Source organism: Marmota monax, unplaced genomic scaffold (genome assembly GCF_021218885.2).
Source record: "Marmota monax isolate L192 unplaced genomic scaffold, Marmota_monax_Labrador192_F-V1.1 WCK01_AAM20220418_F8-fsc00071, whole genome shotgun sequence".
NCBI classification, from domain to species: domain Eukaryota; kingdom Metazoa; phylum Chordata; class Mammalia; order Rodentia; family Sciuridae; genus Marmota; species Marmota monax.
The window spans coordinates 9,748,619-9,760,945 of NW_026695217.1; the positions used below are offsets into that span (position 1 = coordinate 9,748,619).

Genomic DNA, 12,327 nt, shown 5'->3' on the forward strand with positions numbered 1-12,327 from the left:
ACTCTCCTACTTCCAAGGAGCTCTGACTATAAATCTCAGCTGGGTTCTGGCTGGATCTGGTGGATGGTAGTGGTGGACAGGCCATTAGGCAAGGGACACGATGCAGTTCTGACATTCTTGTCTCCTGGGACTTTGGGCCTTATTTTGGTGTCATGAGCACTTTCATGGCAGGACAAGTCCCACCCTATTCTGCGACGTTGCCTGAAGTCAATCAAAAGATCATACAAGCCCACATCTTTTGCCTTCTCGAACTCCCCACTCTAATCCTCCAAGCTCAACAGGATGTAGGGAGATCCCTCAACAAAACGAGAAATAGACTTCTGTAGCAAGCCTGAGTCCACCCATGAGGCGGCAGACTCAGAAGGCAGCAGCCATGTCCAGGACCTGCAGAGAAAGACGGAGCTCCCCAGCCAGGCCAGGCCTGGGAAGTAGGCCTGGCTGAGTACCTGGGAGATGCGAGGGAAGTGAGCAAATGTGAGCAAATGTGAAATGCTAGGGGGAAGAGGGAGGGAGAGGGAGAGCAAGAGGAGGGAGTGTAGGAGAATCCAAGATGCCTATGGGAACGGCCTCGTCATGAACCCAAACACGCCTGGTCCTGGAAGCCCCTTACTGTGGGACCCTCACCTGGAACTAGGGAACCAGGGCCCATTGGCCAGCGCACCTGCCTTCTGCCTGTGCACTGCCTACCGGCTAAGTAATTGTATCTTATGTCACTCAATATAGTCTAGCTCTATTATTCTCTAAAATGGAATAAATAAATAAAGGAGAAAGTTTTAGTTATGGGTATTCATCCTACCATGTGGCATGGATTTCTGGGTTTCTATTGTATTTGTGTGTGTGTGTGTGTGTGTATTTAAAATAACATTTGGCTGTTAAAAAAAACTAGAATAAAATTAGATAAGTTATAATAACTAGTCAGTTTAGCTAAAGTACCATCAGCTTCTGTCCAAAAGCTTGAAAAGGGAAGTTTGGGGTTACGATGAAAAGCAATCAGGCCATCCAGCAACTGACAAACAGAATCAGAGACTGTGGAAAAGTCTTTTTCAAAGTGGGTTAAATCTGTTTTCAGACCACCTGATTCTGTCAAGTTCTTTAGTTCAAGCAGATGCTGTAAGAACTGCATGTGAGAAAACAAAGGATTTTCTGGGGCAGCACAAGGTCTTTTCACAAGAGGTAGTGGAAAAAGTGGGGGTGTGCAGCTGTCAACAAAATGTGGGGATAGCTCCAAAGACTCAGTTCTCTGTTCACTCAATAAATCACACCCAGAATCTTCCATCGGAGTTAATGTACTTTCAGAATTTCCATGTTCCTGAGCTGGCAACTGGGAAGATAAGTTCCCACTCTTAATTGATCCTGAACAAATCCTACTCAGAAGTTTTTGACGTAACTATAGAACTTTGGCTTCCAAGGCTTCAACTTTTGACCTCCATTTCGATTCCTGCTTAGACACCAGTGCTGCAAGGTGCCCTGTGTATTCTCTGCTGCTTTTGTCTGCTGGTTTTGATTGGATAATTGCCAACGCCAGAGCCAGTTTTGAAGTTCTCAAATACCACGCTCGAATATTCATCCTGGCTTTTGTCCCTAGGGTGGGCTGATATTTCTGGGGATCCAGCGCAGATGCAACTTCCTGGTCAATATAAAAAAAAAAACTTTCTCCTTTAAAGAAAACCATTAGTCATGTTTTAATCATCTGGCTGGGCAGGCTAACCCCTTCCTGGGGTCAAAGGTTGAAGACCTGTCTCTCCCTGGCTTCCTGGTACCGTTGACCCTCTGATGCTGCCTGGTGATGGCTGATTCACTAGCTGGATCTCCTCCAGTCAGCATCCTGGGCTGGTGTCCGCTGGCCTGACAGACTCCTCCAGGTAGAGCTCTGGGCTTGCATGAGGTTCTGCCTGCTGTCTCTGACTCACTACTTCAGGCTCCTCCAACCAGAGGCCTGCACTGCTTGCAGCCTTGGCCCTGTGGACAGATCAGGTTGATCTCCACTGGCCAGCAGGCAGCCCTCCATATGGTGCCTTCCATTCTAACTTACCTTCTTTATCCTTGTTAGTACCCAGGGGAGTAAGAAGTCCTGTGTGTCCCCTAAAGCCCCCTGTCTTGTCAGCCCCTGCTAATGGAGGCAGCTGAGCAATTCCCTTGATTGGAACCTTGCTTCTCTTATCACAGATCTAGCCTTGCCTGGCATGTGTCCTCTCTGCCACCAACTCCCCCCACACACACTGTCCCCAGGCCACTGCTCAACACAGCCCTTCTCACACTTCTCCAGCTGGGAAGGTTGCTGTTCAGAAGCCCAGGTCCTGGCTGCCAGCTGGAGCCTGTGAGGGCAGTGGTAGCTTTGCCTTGGGAGGCAGCGGGCTCAGGAGGTCGTGTGCAGGCTTACAGGGGCACCTGTGTCTGTTGGCAGGCGAGAACAGGCTTCAGCTGATTGCAGTCACAATGGTGTGCAACTGTTGTGGAGGCCAGGCCAGCTCTGACCACCCCAGACGCCCGTTTGTGACCAATTTATGCAGAATATGGATTTGTATTTATGTTAAAGATAGATGTCCAAATTCTTTTTATAAGTTTTGTAAATAAAAGTTCTTAAATTGGGTCAATTAATAAAAATCCCAGCATGACAAGCATGATATTGTAGCAAGGTTTCTTTTCTGATGGGCCAGCAGGGTTGCTGGAAAGTCACCTAGTGTTTGTCAGCTCCTGAGAAAAGAGCCAGTACCAAGAAGAGCCAGTCTTGTTGCTTTCTGCGACTTCCTTTTTAATGCACAGAGGGCCCCATGGCAAGGACCTCAGTGCCAAGGGGGTGTGTGAGCTCCTCTGGGCATGTGGGCATTCCTGGCCTGGGGTGGACACCAGGGCATCTTGGTCATGTGTCAAGTCCAAACCAAGAGACACCCAGCTCCTAGTGCCTTCCTGAGAAATAGGAAGGGCTCATATGGAAGTTTCTAGAATACACAGTGGACCCATCAGCCTCAGAATCCACCCCAACTTCATGAGACTCTGATGGGAACCAGTTTGCATGAAGGCTTCCTTCTGGTGAAGGAGGGTGTGTAGGGTGGTGGGAAGAGGGGTCTGCACCTCTAGCAGGAGGAGTGCAGGTGGGGAGGAGCCTGCTATCTGTCCAGGGCTGCTCCTCCAGATCTTGTCTCAGCTCACGGGGACACAGGCTGCAGGCCAGACCAGGGCCAGGTGCACCAGGAGCACCTTGGTACTGGTGGATGAGTAAAGTCTCGCACCAATGGCCAACTGGACTCACCTCAAAGGTGCTGGCCTGTGTGAAGGATAGCTGGCCCTGCACACTTCTGGCCATCTGCCGACAGGAGCAGCACTTCCAAGAAGCAGCATTGGTGGCCAGGAGGAAGCAGACAAAAAAAGCCAGACAGAGCCACCTCATCTGTAGACTTGCGTGGATGTGGCACCCTCCAAAACACAAAGCCAGGACCTGTGAGCCCTACTGTCCCCAGGTGGGCAGTTCTATACTGCCCAGGACTCCCACTTGGGCCCAGGAAACTGGGAGTCCAGAGTCTGCACTCTGGTTCCATCCAGGGATTGGGGAGATTCCTAGCATCTCAGGCCTGGACAGTGGCCTCAGACCCCAGGACATAGCAAAGCAGGGCTGGGGAGGCTGCCCTCCACCCACACCTTGCAGGTAATCTTGCTGGGTCCACATCACCTATTTCAGGGCCTATTTATAAGCAAATTCCTTAGACTGGATTTTTTGTGGCTCCAAATGTCAAAGGGTAGTTGGTCAGTGAGGGTCTTCTCCCTCTCTCCTACCGATCTTTGGCTGAGTAGAGACAAGAGGCCTCAGCCTAGGAGAGGAGCTCTCCTTCTCCTCAGGGGCCCAGCACTGTCCTGCACCCCACCCACACCGCAGACGCAGGCTTGAACTTTCCTCTGACTAGCCCAGTGCCAGCAGATGATTAAAACATAGTGAATCTGTGGCTTTCAATCTGCATGGTTGGGCCTCTGTCCTGATAGCCACCCAACCGACTAGCCCTCTTCCTCCTGGCTCTGACCTCAACTGGCTCTGACCATTGCCAGCCTGAGTCCAGCCATTGCCCACACCACAGCCCGGGAAGTGGAGACAGGTGCTGAGGCAAGAAAGGCGAGGACTTGAGATAGGCTCAAGGAGAAGGTGGGGGCTCTTGTCCAAAGCCCACCACTGGGAAGTGGGTTGATGGGATCTATGCAGGTAGTGGAGGGTGGTTCCCAGAGGTGGAGACCTCCTCACAGCTGGAGACTCGCAGCCAGATGATGCACACCCAAGCACTCACCAGAGTCACGACATGCTTTTCTGTTCTGAAAGAACAAAGATCACTAATTCCTTGGGCTATCCCTGTCACACTGAGGCTGCTTGCTTGTAGCCAAAGGAGAGGAGACCTGTGCCCTTAAGTACTATGGAAGATAAGCAGGTCATCTGCTGTGAGGACAACTGATGGCTCTGTGGGTCTCCACCATCCTCCCTCCACTTCCAGGAAGGGATCTGAGTGCTGAGCCACCCGGCCATGTACCTGCCTGTGTGGCACCCACGTCCTGAGCCCTGACACCACAAGTGTTACAAGGAAGAAGACTTCGCAGAGGTGACCAAGCAAGGACCTGAGGATGGGGACTGACTGTGTCTGGGATCATCCACATGGCCCTGAGTGCCATCATGAGTCTCTGACTTAGAGGAAGGAGACCCCATGATAAGGGGAGGTGACAGAGCCAGTGGCAGAGGCTGCAGCATCACAACCACAGAGGGAAAAATCTGGTGTCCTCCAGTATCTGCAGGAGCAGGAGCTGTGTCCTCTAGAAGGCTAAGAGGGTGCAGGCCTGGCCTCTTGGATCTTAGACTCCTGGCCTTGGGTTATGAGGGAACACATTGACCAGCTTTGAGCACCCAGCCATGGCAGGGCACGGAGAGCTACTCCCTTCCCTGAGCTGCAGAGCCCAGAAGTCTGCTCTGCACACTCACCGACACCTCTCCCCTGTCCTGCTGCCTCCAGCCCCAGCCATAGGTCCACCAGCACTGAGTGCTTCGCTGCCACTTTCACCCCCGGTCTCCAGAGGCCAGACCTGGAGACCACCTGCCCAGTGGTCCTGTCTGGCCTAGCCATTCATCTTACCAGCTGTGACAATGCACACCAACTGCCGAGCTCCCTGTAGACCTGCAGCTGACCCCACTTGCCCATTGATGCCCCCAGGTCACTGGAGTGGAAGTCCTCACAAGCAGGCTCTGAGCCTTCTACTCCTGAAAATTTTGAGCCCAGCTCAGCGTCTGTCACACAGAGAAGGCAGTGAATATCCTGCCACTGGAATGAGAAGGCTTCTGTGAACAGTTCTGAGCAGATGTCCCTCCTCCTCACGCCAGTGTCTCCAGGCCTAGCCCTCTGATGACTTCTCTCCTCCTTGGTGGCTTCTCATGCCCTGTGGCATGATGCTGGCAAGCTCAGAGGTCAGTTTTCTGCCTCCTCATTCTTCTCGCCCCAACACCCTTCATGAGCAACCCCAGTCACCCCAGTGTATCATTGGCCTCTGAACATGCCCCTCCTCTCCTCTGAACTCTCCCACCTGCCCCCTGGATGTCCCTCTGTGGCTTCCCCACGATACTTGGAGCCTAACATGTCAAAGCAATCTCCTTTTCTTCTTCCCTCCTGTTAACCCACCTGTTGATCTGGACAAGCAGAGTTCAGGGCAGCACATGAGCAGGGGCAGTACATGAGCAAGTGCAGGAGGGGAGGTCCAGAGGCTTGCAAACCAAGGAGGTCCAGAGTGATGTCTGGTGACACTGGATGGTCTCTGGAAGGCCCCAGCGGAAGAACAGAACAGAAGGACTCCAGCCAGACCCCAGGCAGAGTGGCAAGCAGGCAGGGAGGGGTGTTGGGGGAGGCCATACAGGGGAATGCTCTGCAGACACTGACTCCAGGGCCCCCTGAAGGAGCCAGTGTGGACACAGCCACCCTACTCCTCCCTGTCACCTAGCTGTGTCACCCGGAAGCCTCCATCTCGTTCTTGGTCCTTCCCCAGTGGGTCATTTCTGTTGAAGGGGGTTCCTGGTGTCACCTGCCCCATTTCCTGGCCCCTTCCTGTTGCTGCCTGGGGGCACTTCATGACCTCAGGGAAGCCACTGCCACCAAAAGCCAAATGCCATCGATATTGTCAGCAGCCTTCCAAGTGGGACAACCATCGCCTGGCTCAGCTGGTCTGCTGCCCATGCTGGCTTTGACCAAGAGCCCTGAATGCACACTGGCAGCCCACACCTAGAGCGCACACCCTGCATCTGGCATTCGACGTCTGGCTCCTTTTTAGGACTGCCCAGTGTGGCTCCTTCTTCAACTCCTCCCAAAGCTGTGGGTCATCCTGTGCTCTGAGCTCCCATGTGTGCAGACACCCTGGCACATACCACGCTCTCCTGGGAGCCTGCTGAACAGCAGGATTCTCAAACACATTCTGGACTTGGCTGTGAACCTGCCCTTGTGGACATTCACATGAGAGAACAGGATGAGAACAGGGTGGCAACAGGACACAGAGAGGGAGACTGGGCCGGTGTTGGACCCAGGATCACCTGTGCCTGACCTTAGCCTGCATTAGGAGAGCATCAGGGCTTGTCCTGGAGCAGGACCTGGAGGTTAGGCCATGATGGAGTCCTGTAGTGTGATCAGGGCTAGACCCCATGGGTGAGGGGAAACTGTCAAGGGTGTGTGATGTTATGGTTTGGATGTGAGATTGCCCCCAAAAGTTCACATGTGAGACAGTGCAAGAAGGTTTAGGGGTGAGATGATTGGGTCATGAGAGCCTCAACCCAATCAGTGTATTAATCCCCTGACGGGATTAATTGGGTGTTAGCTGCAGGCTGGTGGGTGGAGGAGGGGTCTCTGGGGGTATGCCTTTGGGGTAGATTTTTTTGTCCTTGGTGAGCGGAACTGTCTCTTGGCTTCCTGGTGCCCTGCTCTCAGCCGTTTTTCTCTGCCACACTTTCTCCATGATGTTCAGCCTCACCTAGAGCCTGAGGAATGGAGCCCACTGTTTGTGGATGGAGATCTTTGAAACCACAAGCTCCAAACACACTTTTCCTCCTCTAGTAGCTCTTAACAGGTCCTTTAGTCATAGCATGGAAAAAGTGACTAAAATAGGTGGGGAACCAGTTGCAGTTCTCGGACCAGCAGCACAGAAACCCAGGCTCTGCCTCGCAGAGCTTAGGCTGAGGGATGAGGCCCATGTGGCCACCTGAGCCTGGCGCCTGTTTGCCCCTGGGTGTCTGTGGGGTTGGTTCCAGGACCCCTAGAAACCCAGATTCTCAGGCTCTCAGTTTCCCCATATACATGGGCAGTGTCTGCCTGAATCCTATGCACAACTTGCTGGCTTGGAACACCTCAGACCACAAAGGTGGTGAGCAGCCATTCGTTACTGTTGCTCAGGGCATGGTGACAAGGGAAGGCTGTGCAGTTCACCACGGTTGTGATTTTTCCAAGCATTTTCATCTGTGTTTGGTTGACTCTGCAGATGTGGACTGTAGGGAGGACAGGGCTGCAGCAGTCAGGTGGAGCCCACCCACGCGGGGCTGGGGTGCATTGAAGGTGCTGCCCACTTGGGATCTTTCTCCCTCCCTGATCCTGGGGTTTGGAGGCTCACACCCTGCTGCCTTCCTGCCCACACCTGAGACCGTCTGGAGCAGGAAGGCTGGCGGACCTGCCAGACTCCTCCTGGTGAGGCTGTTCTCTTACCACCTTCTAGGGCAATCATTTCTTAGCTTTCAGGCTCGTGCTGAGGGCAGTACAAGTCATCAGCCTGGTCGCTGGAATTTTCAGTGTTGCCACAGGCATAAGGTTAGTTCCCCAGAGTAACTGTAACTCGCTATTTTACTATTTTATGTGTTTTTATGCTGGATGTTATGATATTGTTGCTATTTGTTCACTTCTGACCTGTGAAATCGATATTTCATTACCTTCAGCCACTGATGGAATCCTGGCCTTTCCTTTGGGCAAATGCCTTAATAGATGTTTCTGTAAGCAGAAGATTAGAGGGGAGAAGATTAAAGCCAGCTACAACTGCTCTGCTGGATGGCATAATGAGGATTTCAGGGTTTGGTTCTGTTTTGCTTCATGTTCTCTCAAGCTAAGGCACTTCATGCCGTGTGCTGGACCGACACCAAGGGAGGCCCGGCCCTGAGTACAGGTCAGGCCCAGTAGGTCCCCTGAAGACCCAGCTCCCACACTTGGGCTGGAGCTGGATGCACTCCAGGTGCCCAAATACCTAGCTTTGCCAACAGGCTTTGTGGGTAGTATTTGGGGACACACCCCAGCAGTCTACTCGGGGCCACAGCAGAAGCCCCCACAGGTTGGGAGGGGCATTTGAAGAGGGCCACAGAGGAGGAGGCCAGGTGCAAACCTGAGTGCAAGACCCCCATGTCTCTCCACACAGGGCTCTGCAGGCCTGGGAACCCTGCAGCACCACATGTGCCCTGGGCGTCTGGAAACCTTGGCTCTGGGGACCAGTTGCCTGCACCTTGGTAAGAACCTCAGTGTCTCAGCCCAACCAGATCTTCCTCAATACCCACCCACCCCCTGCCCTTCACCCTCTCAATAACTGCACCCTGGTAAGTGTCTCAGCCCAACACCAGAGCCTCCTCAATACCCACCCACCTAAAGGCCTTCCAGGAGGCTCTTCCTGCCAAGGGGCAGAGAGCTCCCTGCCACAGTGAGCACCCAGCGGCTTCTGCCCACCCAGGTGTGGGTGTTTTCAGGGAGTCAGAGCTTCGAGCCTGCCGCAGGCTTGCCTTGGGAAACTGCACTCAAGCATTAAGCTGAGCACGTCTCTCAGTGACTGTGCTCTTATCTAAATGCAATACAGGGAATGCTTCCAGAACCAACAGGCAGGTGGGCTAGCTGCAGGGACACAGCCCAGATGGAAGCAGTAAGCCCGCCCAGGGAGGCTTTGCAGCCCTCATGCTGGAGCCTGGGAGAGGCAATGCCCAGGTGCAGGAAGGGACTGCAAACCCTGGGTGCATCGAGCACCTCCAATGGGAAAAGGATGTGGAGGCGGATGGCTGGAGGGCCCGGTGGGCACCACTGCGAGGCTGGCACATCACCCAGGAGGGTGAGCAGACGTCCCTACCTTTAGCTCAGGACAGATGGGGCCCTCAACATAACAAAAGAATTTCAGCACAAGAGCAGAGAGGCAGAGATGCTTCAGGAAAGTGGGGTCCACACTCAAGGAGCTCTTGGGCCAGCCTAGGATGAGGTGCTCCTCAGATATGGCTATCTCTCTATCTCTGTTTAAACTACGTGTTGGTGGGCTAATTATCAGTGCACTCAATGACTACAGGAGATATTTTATGGAATTCTAAGGCTGACAGATTTCCCAGAGGTTGGGGAGTGACTGGCCCCCGAGGGGAACCAACTTGGGCTAGGACAGGCCTGGAAGTGTGTGGAAATTTACCTTCTGTTTCCTTGCCTTCCTGTCATCTCCTTTCTGCCTACTTTTTTATTTCTTCTATCATACCTCAGTCAGGTGTGTCGTTGCAACCTATGCTCCAGGTAGGGGCAATGGCCAGGGGCCCAGGGACCTGGCTGTGGGAGGAAGGGTGGGAAGCTTGTTTTAGGGGTCTGAGTCCTATATGGATCCTGCATAGGGTGGCCCCGTACCCTGGGACAGGCTGCAGCAGATGGCCAGAACACTGGTTAGGTCTTTCCCTCTGTCAGAGAGGCTCAGGTGAAGGTGGGATCCAGGGGAGGCCCGAGTCGGAGACCGAAGCCTGAGAGACCCAATGTGCTTATTCTCCACTTTGGTCTTGACCTGGGGTGTGAATCTGAGGGGGATTCTCAGTTGACAAAGCTACTTTAACATGTTTTTTTTTGCATTCCACTCTGCGAGGGATGCAGCAGTGTTTTTAGAAGTGCCTTTGGATCTTCATATTCTCCCACTGTGTGGTGATTTTCAGCCCTGAGAATATGTATTTGTTTACCAGGAGACAGGGTCTTGCCCCTGACTCCTGGGACCAAGGGATCCTTCTGCCTCAGCTCCCTGGGGCACTAGCTGGAGAAGGACAAAGGGGTGCTGGGACTAGATGAGGCTCCCTTGAGGGGAGATAGAGATGGGGCAGGAATGTGTTTAGTGGCCTAAGGGTGGGGTGGACCAGGGCAGGTGAGAACTGCAGTCCCAAGGGCCACTGGCCTATGAGCTTTGGTCTTCCCCAGATGGCAGGGGGCAGGGACAGTCAGGAAGCTCTGTCAGAGAGTCTCCCATAGTGAAGAGGGTAGGGGGAATCTCAAGGCCTATGGAGCGGGCGGCCAGGAGGGTATAAGTGTGTGTGAAGAACAGGCAGCCAAGGAAGGCAACCCAGGAGGTTGTGCTGACCTGCTTGGGGCCTACTGAGTGTGGCGGAGGGCAAAGTCCACATGGACCCACGGAGGCCCAGGACACACCTGCCTCTGCACCAGACCAGACACTTGGAGACCCAGGCCCACCAAGGTGCTTCCTGGATCCTGATTGCAGCTCCTTCCCCCACCTGGGGCAAAGCAGTGGGAGAAAATGGGATACTTGGAGTCTTTTCCTCCCCTTCCTCCTCCCCTTCCTCCCTGTCCCCTCTCCCCCTTCCCCCACCCTTTGTGTGCAGGACAGGGGCCAGAGCCCCCTCACCTCTTAGGAAGGAGACCTCAAGGGACCAGGGACTTGGAAGCAGTCCCTGCATTCTTACCTGGTGACACAGCAGTGCTCTCAGGACTCAGAGGCCCAGACAGAGCGGACTCCCCGCTGAGCTCCAAGAGTGACAGCACAGCCCACCTCAGGTCTCCATACCCCACCCTCCACATGCTTCCTGAAGGAATCCAGGGTCATGGCTTTAGCAAGGAGGGCCCCACCTTGCTTTTACCTGCCCTGGCTGGTCTGTCCTGAGAGAGCACATTCTTAGTGGGGACAGCAGCTCCCAGACCAGGTTACCTGTGCAGAAGAGGGAGACTTGGAGGCCAGTGGGTTGTCCATGGAGACAAAGAGCCTTTTAGCTTTTGTAATTTGACTCTGTAATTGGCTAACTATTTTTGTTTAATCCCAGGTGAGGACACCTTGTCAATCATGCTCTGGTCTGCTGCCTCTGCTGGTGACCTTCCCTATCAGCTCCCCTGTGGGACCCCAGGTAGATTCTGCACTATGGCATGGGTCAGGCATGGCACTGCACCCTCCCACTGAGCCTTTTCTCCCCAGACACCTCTTTTCCCCAGACACCATGCTCTGGGCCCCAGACTGTGGCAGTCCTGACAACCTGTCTGCTCTGTCCTGGACCCTCCATGTGCACTGGACATGTGTCACCAAGGAGAGCCCTGCCTCCCTTCTGCTCATCAGCCTGTCAGTGTACTTTTGGCTTCAACTTGTCCTGCTTCTTAGAGCAGCCACCGCCCCCAGTATGCAGGGCATTCCGCGCCTCCTTCCATATGACCCATGGGTGCAGCGGGGTCTCTTGAAACTCAGGATTGATCCAGCATTGCATTTCCCAGGAGGTGTGGTGGAGCCAGCCTTCCCTGAGTGCCTGAGGAAGTGCAGAGCTGCAGATCCTTGGGGTGGAGTCAAGGAATCTGCATCTTTCCACTCCCCAGGAACACAGTTTGAGAATCACTAAACGTAGATTTTGGAGGGAGAGACTTTCAGTTTTACATGAGACAGGATTCCTATTGAACTAGTAAAAGCCAGCAGAACATGGATTGAGAGTCGCTGTGCCTGGCATTGTTGCAGAGTCTTTCTCTCATTCTCCCTGCCTAATAGCACCAACAACTTGTGAGCCCTAAACATGCCAGGTAGGCCCCAGATCTAACCTTCCAACCCCGCAGCAGGAAGACAAGAAACTAAAGCTGAGAAGGGCTGAGTGGCTTGCCCAGGGTCCTGCCTCTGGTTAACACCGAGTTGACATCAAAGCCAGATCCCTCTATCTCTAACACCCCTTCACCCCCATCCCAGGAAAGTGTCTGGCAAGGGCCACACAGGCCTGAAACATACAGGTGTTGGGGCAGCTGGCAGCAGCAGGCAGACAAGCCATGGTCCTACAACCCCCTGCTAAGCCCGCCAACACTGAACACCTAAGCCAGAGTGTTCTGCTCTGCAGCCGGACCAAGGTGAGTCACTTCACCTTGACTCAGCCCAAGAGACCCAGATAGCACACCTGGGAGCACACCTGTGCTGTTTAAGCCACCCAGTTGTGGAAACTGTTGCCGCACCCAAGAGAAGCTGCATACTAGAGTCCTGAGCCTGCTTGGCCTGCCTGATCTATGCCTGGTGGTGCTCCTCAGGCCCTCTGCAAATGGGCAGCCCCATACTTCTTGGGGGGCCACCCTGCCGGGTCTGGAGTGAGACAGCTCACTGTGT

The 12,327-nt window shown here is 53.8% G+C and overlaps 1 pseudogene; it reads right to left on the minus strand.

Moving 5' to 3' along the window:
* Positions 1 to 357: 357 nt before the first annotated feature.
* On the minus strand, positions 358 to 1,567 carry LOC124084701 (meiosis-specific protein MEI4-like; annotated as a pseudogene).
* Positions 1,568 to 12,327: the final 10,760 nt, after the last annotated feature.